The sequence below is a fragment of the Leptonychotes weddellii genome, chromosome 7 (genome assembly GCF_054177405.1).
Source record: "Leptonychotes weddellii isolate Sample4059 chromosome 7, ASM5417740v2, whole genome shotgun sequence".
Taxonomy (NCBI): domain Eukaryota; kingdom Metazoa; phylum Chordata; class Mammalia; order Carnivora; family Phocidae; genus Leptonychotes; species Leptonychotes weddellii.
In genome coordinates this window covers 95291653-95304108 of record NC_138375.1, presented here as the reverse complement: position 1 = coordinate 95304108, position 12456 = coordinate 95291653, and the positions used below count along the sequence as shown (strand labels likewise).

Genomic DNA, 12456 nt, shown 5'->3' with positions numbered 1-12456 from the left:
TATGAACACTGGGGTGCATATGGCCCTTCTTTTCACTATATCTGTGTCTTTGGGGTAAATACCCAGTAGTGCAATTGCTGGGTCATAGGGTAGCTCTATTTTTAATTTTTTGAGGAATCTCCACACTGTTTTCAAAAGTGGCTGTACTAACTTGCATTCCCGCCAACAGTGTAAGAGAGTTCCCCCAGAAGGTGAAGTCTTACTAAAGATAGGAATCCTGGAGAAGTAGAACGATACAATCTATGACATCACCTTATAGGCATAGAGTGTAGGATATCATTAACTCTAAAAAGAGAGCAGAGAAATCCTGATCAATGCTTTTCAAAGTGTTTTGGCAAAAAAGTGCTGAGGGTGACACAGGGAGACACAGGCATTGGGTCTGACCTCCATTCACACAACACTCGCTCATTTTGAGCATCAGCTACTTGGTGAGACTGTGTTCTAGAGTCTGAGGATACAGCTATGAGTATCACAGAAAAGGTCTCTGCTCTCGTGAAGCTTACATCTTAGTGGGGTAGGGGATGGGAGGAAAGAGGAACTACCGTAAAACAAGCCAGAAAAACACTGGAGGGTAACAAGTGTTTTGCAGAGAAATTAAGCAGGATGGTCTGATGGTTTCTTTTTCTCTGAGGGTGTGATATGCAAGCTGGATCTGAATGACGAGAAGATGACAACCATGAGAATACCAAAAGCAAAGGCATTTCAAAGGGGAAGACTGAGTAGGGCAAGAGCAACCTAAATAAGAGCTTTGTGGGCAAGGGGAGGGCATGCGGGCGAGGTGTGGATGAGGTGGGAGATGGGCAGGACCAGGTGTGAAGGACTTCAGTGGTCAGAGTCAGGGATTGGCTTTCCCCTAAGCCTGAGGGGGAAGCACTTGAGACTTTGAGATAAGAGAATAATGGGGTATGATTTGCTTTTTTTTAAAAGATTTATTTATTTATTAGAGTGAGAGAGAGAATGAGTGGGAGGGACAGGGGAAGAGGGAGAGAGAATCTCAAGCAGACTCTGTGCTGAGCTTGGAGCCCAACGCACGGCTTGATCCCACGACCCTGAGATCACGACCTGAGTGGAAACCAAGAGACGGACCCTTAACCGACCGCGCCACCCAGGTGCCCCTGATTTGTGGTTTTTAAAGTTTCCTCTGGCTGCTATGTAGTGGGTGGATTGCCCTCAGTTTTGTGGTTTAGGGAGTAGCCAAAATGAGAGATGGTGGTGGCCTCCATTTACTAGGCAGTAAATGGAGATTTAGAGAGAAGTGGTTAGATCTGGCCATTCTGAAGGGAGAGTGCATAGGACTTGCCAGGGGATGAGTTGGAAAGAAGGGGTTTGAGGGAAAGAACAAAATCAGGATGAGTTTCTGGATTGTTGGCTGGAGTAACAGAGTAGATGGTAAGTCTGCTTCTCATGGTGAGGAAGACCTGGGGAGGAGCAGTTTGTGCCAGAAAATCATGAGTTCAGTTTTGTTCATGTCAAGTTGCAGAGGCCTCTGTGATACCCAGGTAGAGCCTGGAATTCCCAAGAAAGTTTAGGTCCAGAGAAGCAGATTCAGGGCTTGACATAAGGTCATGGGACTGGATGAAGTTAACTCGTGAGAAGTGGCTCTGGGGTAGATTTCTGAGATACTGCAGATCCAGATGCTGAGCTGGGGTGCTGCAGATCCAGATGCTGAGCTGGGGCACTGCAGATCCAGATGCTGAGCTGGGGCACTGCAGGTCACATGGCCAGGGATCTGGAGGAAGAAGAGATGGGTGGCTTCACAGAAGTGAAATCACGGAGTTTGCAGCAGGGGAATATTCCCCTTGAGAGGGATGCTGAATGGTCAGTCCTGCCCTGTGCACAGGCTGTGGAATTCAGGGGTCTGTGGTGAGGAGAGCAATGGGCGCAAGGTAGAAAGCACATACCAGAAGAAACATGGGACAAAGGACAAAGACCCTTGTGATAGCAGCCACACGGGGGCTCTTGATGGTCTTTTGGGAAAATTGGAGCTCTTGCTCATTGTGTGACATTTGAGTACTATCCATTTTGATACCTTTTCCTTCCCTGTTACCAGATCAGGTTTATCTTTAGTGTAGCCTCATGTGAGCAGTACGCCTTGAGTGACTTCACGACCTAGCTTTTCCTTTCCTTCAACCCTAGCTTGCCTGCGCATTTCTAAGTAGATGGTAAAGGCCTTGAGGGTAGGTACGATAGGAGACCAGGCTTGGAGGAAGGATAACATTTGGGAGGCAGAATAAGGGTGTGGAAGATGGGGAGGGAAAGAGAGACAATTGAGTTACAAAGAAAATGAGCAGTGTATTTAACATGCCGGTGAAAACTCGAGTAAGTAGTACATAACAGTGGACACTCAGGTTTCACTTATGATGTGGCCCACCTACTTTTTTTTTTTTTTTTTAGGATTTTATTTATTTGTCAGAGAGAGAGAGAGCACAAGCAGGGGGAGCGGCAGGCAGAGGGAGAAGCAGGCTCCCTACTGAGAAGGGAGCCCGATGCGGGACTCAATCCCAGGACCCTGGGATCATGACCTGAGCCAAAGACAGATGCTTAACCAACTGAGCCACCCAGGCGTCCTTTTTTCTTTTTTTTTTTTTAAAGATTTATGTCCCACCTACTTCTAAAAGAGATTTGAAACCACTGACATGTAGATACACATCGTAGAACCACTCATTCATCCTACAAACGTGTATTGATTGCCAGTAATTACCCCACAGAAGAGGCTGGGCCACCACGATGGATGACCCATGACCTTCCCTCAGGGAAGAGAGACATGAAAACAGTTAACTGTGCTATAATAACAGACAAGGGGAGAAAGGATTAATTCTGTCTGATTCAATTTCAACAGGGAGCTCCCAGAGGAAATGCTATTTGGCTGTAGAAGGATGAAAAGATGTCAGTGAGGAAGAGGAGAGGAGCTAGCAGGGAAGCCAGTCCTGGGCAAAGGGCATGGCAGGAACAGATCAGGAGGCTCAGGATCGAGTGTTGTGGTTACGAGGGAGTCAGGGTTCCTGGTGAGCACAGCAGTAGGTAACGGAAGGCAAGGGTTCAGTGCTGAGGCTCCAGAAGATGGCTGAGCCCAAGCTGACCTTTATTTTTGTAGGCAGGAGGGATCAGGGGTTTGGCTTGCTTTCGTTAAAGAATAATTTATCAGTAATCTTAGATGCCTTTTGGCTTCAAATGCAAAGTTTTAAAATTTTTATTTTATGCTATGTTCAGTAATCTCTACAGCCAGCATGGGGCTCGAACTCATGACCTCAAGATCAAGCAAGAGTCGAATGCTCCACTGAGTGAGTTGGCTGGGTACCCCGAAATACAAAGTTGTTTTTTTTTTCATTTTCAGTTGACTTTATTTTTCACAGAGCACATTTAGTTTCACAGCAAAATTGAGGGGAAGGTATGGAGATTTCCCATACACCCCACCCCTGACCGCACACATCCATACCCCTGCTCCTCATCAGTGTTCACCACCACGGTGATACATTGGTTGCAGTGGGTAAGCCTACACTGACATAGGATAGTCACTTGAAATCCATGGTCTGTGTGAGGATTCACTCTTGGAGTCCTATGAGTTTGGACGAAAGTATAATGACATATCCATCATGATGGTATCATACAGAGTATTTTCACTGACCCATAATGCCCCTGTTGGCTGCCTAATCATCCCTCTTCTGCATTCTCTGGCACCAGTTGATCTGTTTACTGACTCCACAGTTTGGCCTTCTCCACAATGTCATTTGGTTTGAATCACACCATGTATAGCCTTTTCAGATTGGCTTCTTTCACTTAGTCATATGCATTTAAGGTTCATCCATGTCTTTTCATGGCTTAATAGCTCATTTCTTTTTAACCCTGAGTAAGGATGTACCACAGTTTGTTTATCCATTCACCTCCTGACGGACATCTTGATTGCTCCCAAGTTTTTGCCGTTATGAACAAAGCTGCTATAAACATCTGTATGCAGGTGTTTGTGTGGACATAAATTTTCAGCTCCTTTGGGTAAATTCCAAGGACTGTGCTTGATGGGTCACACGACAAGAGTATGTTTCATTTTGTAAGGATCATAGGCTTTTAAACAGAGAAATAATTGATCGTTATTATAGAAAGCAAGTTTGTGAATGGGCGTATCAGTTCTTCACCCCACTCATTTCTAGTCCTCTTTGTCCCAGTGCTGAGAGAATATCACTCCTTAGATGAGTTGGCACCACATCAAATAAAAATGTTGAAAACTCACATTCTTCCTTCTCCAACACTATCTGTATTTTGTTTCACGCAAATATACATGTGTGTACTATGATGCACCTCTTAGTACCTTAAGTGAGTATGAAACTATGTTGATTTATTAGATTCGTCATGGTACTTTATGTGCTAGAGAAAATATTTCTTGATGTTTGTGTATTTAATAGCATGAAAGAAAGAAGAAAATGTGCCTTCTAATGGGTGTATCTTGAATCAGAGGTTTTTAAAAGTCAAATGTGTGTATATGGTTTATGTGAAAGAAAAAACAGGAGAGCTTTGTTTTAGGAACATCTGTGTCTTGGAGATGACATTTCTTAGCTTTCTTCTGTGAATTTATAAATGAAAAATGAGCCACTTGTACAGTTTATTTGGTGTAACCTTCCTTCCTCAGTATATAGCACAGAGTGTATGCCGATGAATCATATGCAATGGGATTTTAAAATCAGAACGTTTCAGAATTGCTGGATGTCTGAGTGTCTGAAATGTGTGGCTTAAAACGTAAACGGCTAAGATTTTAAAATCAGAACGTTTCAGAATTGCTGGATGTCTGAGTATCTGAAACATGTGGCTTAAAACGTAAACGGCTAAGAAATAATTTCAGGAGTCTTAAAGAAAATCCAGTTGTCTTTGTTATGTATTCCTCATACAACACAACTGTAATGAAAGATGTCTTTTTCTTTTTTTTTTTTTTCCTGTCTCTCCATACCCATGCAAAGTTAATGGTTTAAGGAAAATACTCCAAGCCCAACAGATCATGTCAAATATTTGGTTTGGTAGGATTAATATTTCACTGCAAAGCGACAGTGGGAGCGGTGTCCTAGTTTTAGGGATGATTATGTAAACTAATGAGGCCCATCCGTTAAAAAACTTAGAGAAAGAGAAAGCTATTTATCATGTGGACTACACTGACTATATTTAGAGGACACTGAAGTAGGTATTAAATACTTACAGTGGGTTTACATTTAATTAAAATTGTTCTTTTTGTGATGTTAAGGTTAAAAATTATGACACTGTGCAAATGTTTAATTTTTTTTTTAAAGCCTCAATGGTTTGTTATTCTGTATCTCACTCCCCACTGGCTAAAAATTGGCTTTTCACTTCACCATCCTCTGAATTATTTCCATTACAACACATCTCAAGAATCACACTTGCTGGGGCAGTTGTAATTTTGTATCTCAGCCACTAGAGGGAAGTGACTCTATTATTTGTTCTGGGGAGAGGTCTTTAATCTCTGTGATTCTGTTCCTCGTCATTGACCCTTAACCCGGAAGGGGTTATCCTTACCATTGGGACCACCCCTGCCCCTGTTCCAGGGAAGAATCTGTGGGAAGGAAAAGACAGAATTAAGGACATTGAGCTAGGACTTGGTTTGTAGTTACGTCTGCCCAGAATGGGGGGGATCTATCCATTTCTTCAAGACAGCTCCCAGTGGATGAGCAGCTTTGCTGGGGAAAATGAGTGGTTCTTTCAGAGACACACTTCATCCGTTAGTTTTGAAGTAACAGTAGCTTGATTAATACTTTTAAAATACCAGCCACTGTTTTCAGCATTAAAAAATACTAACATAATCCTAGCAACAGTCATATGAAGTAAGTATAATTTTTCTCATTTTGCAGAATAGGACACTGAGGCACTGAGAGGTCAAATAACTTAGCCAACATCTCATAACTAGTAAGTACTGATGGTGCGATCACAACCTGGGTGGTGACTCCCGTCCATGTTGTCAGGTGCTCTGTGATCCTACCACCCCATATACACCCCCCTTCCGTGCATGAAGACACAGTCCTAGAACTATGACCAATTTGAGTCTGCAAAGGGGGAAGATATTTTGGTTCAAAAAACAAAAGGAAAACCACAGAATCAAAATTTATACCATATTTTATCCGTGAAAACATACATTTTTTACATCTTAACCTATCTGGAATCAGGTTGTTGGCTTACAGCTTTATTAGAGGAAACAAGATATTTGTCTGAAAACATAACATATCAACTCTGTTAATCATTAAATTTAACAATCACAAAAGTGAAACTTTTGGAAACAGTTTCTATTTTAGATCTTTGCACTTCATAAGAATTCCCAAGTGTGTGCGATGAATCCTTAGATATGCAGCAAATAGAAAAATACTCACAACATGTTTCACAGGAAAAAAGGCTTAATGTGGGATGTGGGAATGTTTGACAGTATGTCAGATGGGACTTGCAAAGGTAAGATCCCTAGAACCTTGACATTTAAAAAATGTCCCTGAAATTTGCCTCTTCTCGATTCTCGGAAGCACCTTTAAGCCATCTCTGTCTCTCCTCGCCCCTTCTTGTGCATCATCTGCTTGAGGCTATTTATTTTTCTGTAAGGAAGCCAGTTACTTTCATAAAAAAAATAAAAAATAAAAAAATGTAACAGAACATTTGGGGAGAATGATTTGTCTTCAGAGTGATTTTGCCCAGTCCTTGATCAGTTAAAGTTCTTACTGTCCCATGGAAGTATGTGACAGCCCAGAATTATTCAAGCAAATTGGGCAGAGTCTGTGGTACTTGGGAATGGAAACACAGCAGCAATGCCCATGTATGGGTCTAGCCAAAAGCTATATTGACACACAAGTTGTAGCCGTGTGAAAATGTTATTTTATTTGGTAAATTGTTACTTTTTTACCCCCACTGACATTTTGAAACCAACTCTTCTGAGGAAAGAAATATAGTTGCAGATAAACAACAATCTGCAATTAAATAAATATTCACACTAGGCAAAAGCTGTTTCAACCAAGGAAGAAGGAAACATTTTTCTAGAATAAGTAAAACATGATCAGTATTTTCACTTGGAACATGAAAGAATTTTTAGACTATCTTAAATCTCTGTTTTAAATGATACTTGTATTCCATGTCCCATTTCCATTAATATTTTTTTTATCTATAGTCAACCACAGAATAGTCAAAGACTATATATATACATACACACTGAGAATTTTGCTTTTGTAGCTTTATTCTAGATCTCTCTCTCCCTTAGGGCTTTTTTTTTTTTTTTGCTCTCCAGCAAGTCTGCATAGCTTTCATAGGGAGATGTAGAAGTGAAATTCAGACTTCAAGTTTGCCAGGTGTTGACAGCTCTATGGAAGCTTCACTGTGACAAGTTAAAATAATTTCATAAGGTGAAATTTATGGATTATCAGGGGATTTCTCTTACTCATGTTTTGCTCATTCTTTCTTAACAAAGAAATTGATACAAATTTTTATATGGCCTTGGAAACTCAATTAATTGTTTTGAAATCAGTAATAAACTTTCATTAGAAGTATATTCTATTTATGAAGTCAGTTTCATACCCAAATTTAAAGAGCCATATCACCCCAACTATTCTATATTACTTCATCTCTCACTTCATGATAAATTTATCTGGTCATATTTCTCTGAGATTTTTTTTTAATCACTTAACTAGTCTTGGAAACTTCTAGATAGGAATCTATTCTAGAGTTTCCTAGAATCTGACATGTAGATTAGTTGTGATTTCATAGGGGAAACATGTTATTTATTTTTTATTTACTGGGCTTTTTCTAGGAGTATAGCATGTTATGATTTAGTTATTCCCTCCTGAAATGCTGGTTCTTTGGATGAAAAATAAAAATAAGCATGATTTGGAATTGTGTCAGCGAAAGCTTCTCAAGACGTGACTCTGAAATACAGGACCTTAAATTCCTACTCCGCTCAAAGAAGCAGTTATGCCCTAATCTCCTCCTTGGTGGTGAGTAGGGTGGGAGAGGTGTGTTACAGGTTCTAGGCATCTATGAAAGATGCCAGCCTGGGCTCCGTGCTCTGCTCTGTTTATCTGTTTATTGTTTTCCACCTGTTCTCTTATTTGCTTCTCTTAGAAGCAGCTCATTGAAAACAAATTCAGTAATTTATATCATGACTTATATTTATGAAACACTACAAAGACTCCTTTCCCCCTCCCCTCCAAAGTTGTCCTTGTTTGGATACTTACATTAACGGATGGGCTTAACCCATAGACCACATGTTGACTGATGGATATTAGACCCACCCAGAACTTCCATTGCCTGTTTTATGTTTGATAAGCACCTCCTAAAATGCCTTTTGTAATTTGGGAGACTAGGCCAGAGCTCTCCGGTTATGTAAGTTACATGCAGTAGGATTTGCTCCCCATTAAAGCTGAAAGTAACAAGTAATGTGTTGTTTTTGGGTACCCTACAGATACCTGGCAGCTCACAGAAGTATAACTATTCCCATTTCTGGCACAGAATCACTGAATGAATCTTTGTGAACCATGAATTCCTCAGTAATGTTTTTAAAGCTGTGGTACTAGGCACTAACAAAGGATAAATAAAAGAAATGATTATTTTGAATGGGGAGAGAAAGGGCTTTGATGATGTCATGTGCCACCCAAAATGCTTAGTGATGATTGTGTTTATCTTTCAGCCCCCAGCAGTTTATTGTCCACTGTTTTTGAACAATTGAAGTTGTCCCTCCCTGAGCTTCCACCAGAGACAGCCTGGGCCCTACTACCTTTTCTGTGTGTTTTTGTATCAAGCAGTGTTGTTTGCAGGGAGTTGGAAGATGAGTTGGCATCAAGGCAATTTGAGGTGATAATGGAGCAAGTTAACTAAAGACCAGGAAATACTGTTAAAATATATCATGTGCTTTAATATATATTAAAACCATAACAGAAATGAAAGAGTAAAATAACTCAGGATGAACTGTTTCAGTTTTCCATGATATGTACAAATCCTTTCCAGTATTCATATGTGTTCTGTGTGATGGTAATCATGCCATAGTTAGGCTACTTCTGGGGGTTTTTTTTCCATGTATGTATTACTATGCTGTTACATAATTTGTAATGATCATTTTTGGTGGCTGCATAATTAGTAAATAAGCCATCTACCCTTGATGCGTGTCTGACAAATAAGAGAGACAGTAGTGTCGGCCTCAGGGCCTAATAGCCCTCTCACTGCAGGGTTTTACGGCTTCACTTCTATTTTTCTCTAGTGAAGAGGGGTGAGGAGGTGACTTAGTGGCCATTGCGCTTGAGGAGCCCGTCTCCAGATTCGGATTGGCATCATTCACTCAACACGCTCCTGTAGTCATGAGTGGACTCTGCCCTCCTCCTTGTACCTTTCTCTAAAACTTTTAATTTCCTTCCATATATAAACCCTGCCGGATAGTAAGATCTTCAACATTATCAATAAAAATGTTGATTTATAGGGGCGCCTGGGTGGCTCTGTCAATTGGGCATCCAGCCCTTGATTTTTGGGTCAGGTCATGATCTCAGGGTCGAGGGATCGAGCCCCGGGTCAGGCTCCTCCTTGAGTGTGGTCTTGCTTGGGCTTCTCTGTCCCTCTCCCTCTGTTTCCTCCCCCGCCTTGCTGTCTCTAAAAAACAAACAAAAAAAGATTAATTCTTAGACCCCTAGATGGGATTGGTTGACTGTGGAATACGAGCAAGATCAAGATGTAAAAATGGGTATCTGCCAAAGAGGAAGAGAGGTGCTAGGAGAAGAGACAGATCAACTATGTCTGTTCCTCCTAAATGGGATGGAGAGTTTTACTGAGCAGGTTGACATACCGGAGCCAGGAGCCTGGGACTGTGAGGTGGTGGCCAGTAGGTTGCAGACCTTGAGCACTCTTGCCATGGTACTCAAAATTCTCATCTGTTCACAGCAGTGGGCAGGGAGGGGATGTGTGGCGGGGGGATTTGGGGTGCACATGTTGATTATGTACCCAGGAGGATTGAGTTTCCAGCCTTGGAAAAAGGTCACACTGCCCAAGTTCATTTTTAGTCATCTTTTCAGAGGGGACAAAATAACACTTGACTTCAGCCATACTTGTTGTGATGGACTATAAAAAGCTAATAGTGGTTTTTTTTGGTTCATTTCTTAATGAACCACTAAAATCTGCCTAAAAATCACAGTCTTAAATTTTCATTGTTCTTTTTATTAATAATCATGAAGATTGTCTGTAATGACAGTGCTTTAAATGAAAAGCCATCCAACCAATTGACAAAAGGCAACATGGTTTTGGAAGCATCCCCTTAGGGCTTGTATGTAGAAATTAGAGAAATAGAAATAGAAATAGAAAAATAACAGGTTTGTGTGTATATGTGTGTGCATCCATGAAGTCTGCTGAGTATCTGTGATGTACTCAGAGGCCTATACGGTGCATAGAAACTGTCCTTGTACTCAGAGTGCTTAAAACCTTGTGGAGAATTGGCCCTGTAGACAATTGTGCTCTAGTAAAATGACTGCTCTAAAAGAGGCGTGTGTATGTATAAAGTTCATTCGAGATCCAGGAGGAAAACCTCTCAGGTCTGCAAGAGAAAGTCAGGCTGACTTAGCTGGAGAGGGGACCTTACATCTCTCACTTGAAAGATGAGCAGAAGTTTTCCAGTCAGAGGAGATGGAAATTCTAGGAACAGGGAACAGGATGTGCAAAGGCAATGAGGCAATGAGGTATGGCACGGCTCCTGCGTCTGGGGAGCTGAAAGTAATTCACTCTTTCTGACAAGTACATACTTTTTTATTATTGGAGCATAAACCACAAAGGGACATGTGTCCAAGGATGAGGCAGGAGCAATAAGGGACTGTGTTTATAAAGTATTCCACTTAAAGAGATTTTGATTTTCCAACAACAAACCTCTCAAGCTCTAATGTGCGGAAGCACCCCCCGCCCCTCCTGGCACTTGGGTGGAATGCAGATTCCTGGGCTTCATGCCCAGAAATCCTCAGCCCGTGGGTGTGGAGAAGCCTCCTCAAATCTGCACTCCAGGTAATTTAGTGATGGTGGGACAGAAGCTGTACTTAAAGGAATATTGCTAGAACAGTGGGCAACCACTGAATTTTCTTTCATGGGAGGGAGGGTCAAACGATTGTGTGCACACGTTAGGGCTGGCAGCTTTAGAGGAATAGTTTGCAGTGGGGAGGAGGAAGACATTTTATGAATCCAGGCAAGAGGTAATGGAGGTCTTTGACCAGGGCGCCCCGTACAACGTGAAAATCTGCTGCTCTGTTTTTACTTTATGTACAGTGAGAACTTAATTTATTTTTCTCTCAATTTCTAGTTTTCCCAACTAGTGTATTTTTGTTGCATTTAAATGAGATTTTTTTCTACTCTCTTGAGTTTTCTATTTCTGCTGCGTACGTGTCATCTGGCCCTGTTTTTCTTTTATCATTGGTGTATTAGCATTCTTTATAATTCTGTATGTGCTTCATTTGCTAAAAGCCACCTGTAGAGATCATTCTTACTTCACACCGATAGATATTCATCTATCACCCATCTGCCACTATATTGAATGACATGATTGACTGTTGCTACAGCTCTTAAACCTGGAATAACTTCTTTTTGAAAGTTTTTTTTTTTTTTTTTTTTGGTAACTATTAACTTTAATATAGTTGTCTTCTATGATATGTCTTACAATACATTGGTTCAAAGAATGTTTCTTTGGTTGGTACCAGAAACTTGGTCTGTGCCTTTTGGTCCTCATAATCCAGCTAAGTAAAGACAGTAAAATCTAAATTATCTAGCATCATGGGAAATAACAAGTTTGTGTTTGCTGGGAAGAGGGCAGAGGTAATCCCAAATTACAGCCAATATAATATCTTGAAGTTAGGAACATCTTTTTTTTTCTGCATACATGTTGGCTAATATTAAAATAGAGCTTGCTTTGTTAAAAGTAAATGATTTTGGGGGCACCTGGGTGGCTCAATAGGTTAAGCGTCTGCCTTCGGCTCAGGTCATCATCCTGGGGTCCTGGGATCAAGCCCTGCATCAGGCTCCCCTCTGCCCTCTCCCTCTGCGCCCCCCCCCCCCACTCGTGCTCTCTCTCTCAAATAAAATCTTAAAAGCAAGTAAATGTTCTGAGCAATGAAAGAAGAAAGTCTTCATGTACAGCACAATGAAATAATTCTGGAATTCGGATTGGTCACATAAAATGCATAGCCTGGCCAGTCTGCAAATAACAACATATATATTCAACCCAAAACACAGCCCTGTATGGATTTATAACCCAGTCAGCTTTGAAAATACCCATTTGCCCAGTTGCCATAGACAGGTAAGGATTTATGTGTAGAAACAGTTATTTTTCATTTTTATATTCTGAAATTCCCGGGCATAGGAAAGACTTCATTTTTAAAGCAATGTTAGTATTTCTAAGGTTTTTAGAGCTTTTACATTTGCATTTTATTTTGCCAAAAGATGCCAATCCAATTTTATGAAAATGTCCATGTAAAAGTG

At 40.9% G+C, this 12456-nt stretch overlaps 1 protein-coding gene across 10 annotated transcripts in view; it reads left to right on the top strand.

The window, feature by feature from the left end:
* The window catches only part of MAST4 (microtubule associated serine/threonine kinase family member 4), a 519579-nt gene that overhangs the window by 335857 nt on the left and 171266 nt on the right, over window positions 1-12456 (top strand). The gene's annotated exons all lie outside the window — the stretch shown is intronic.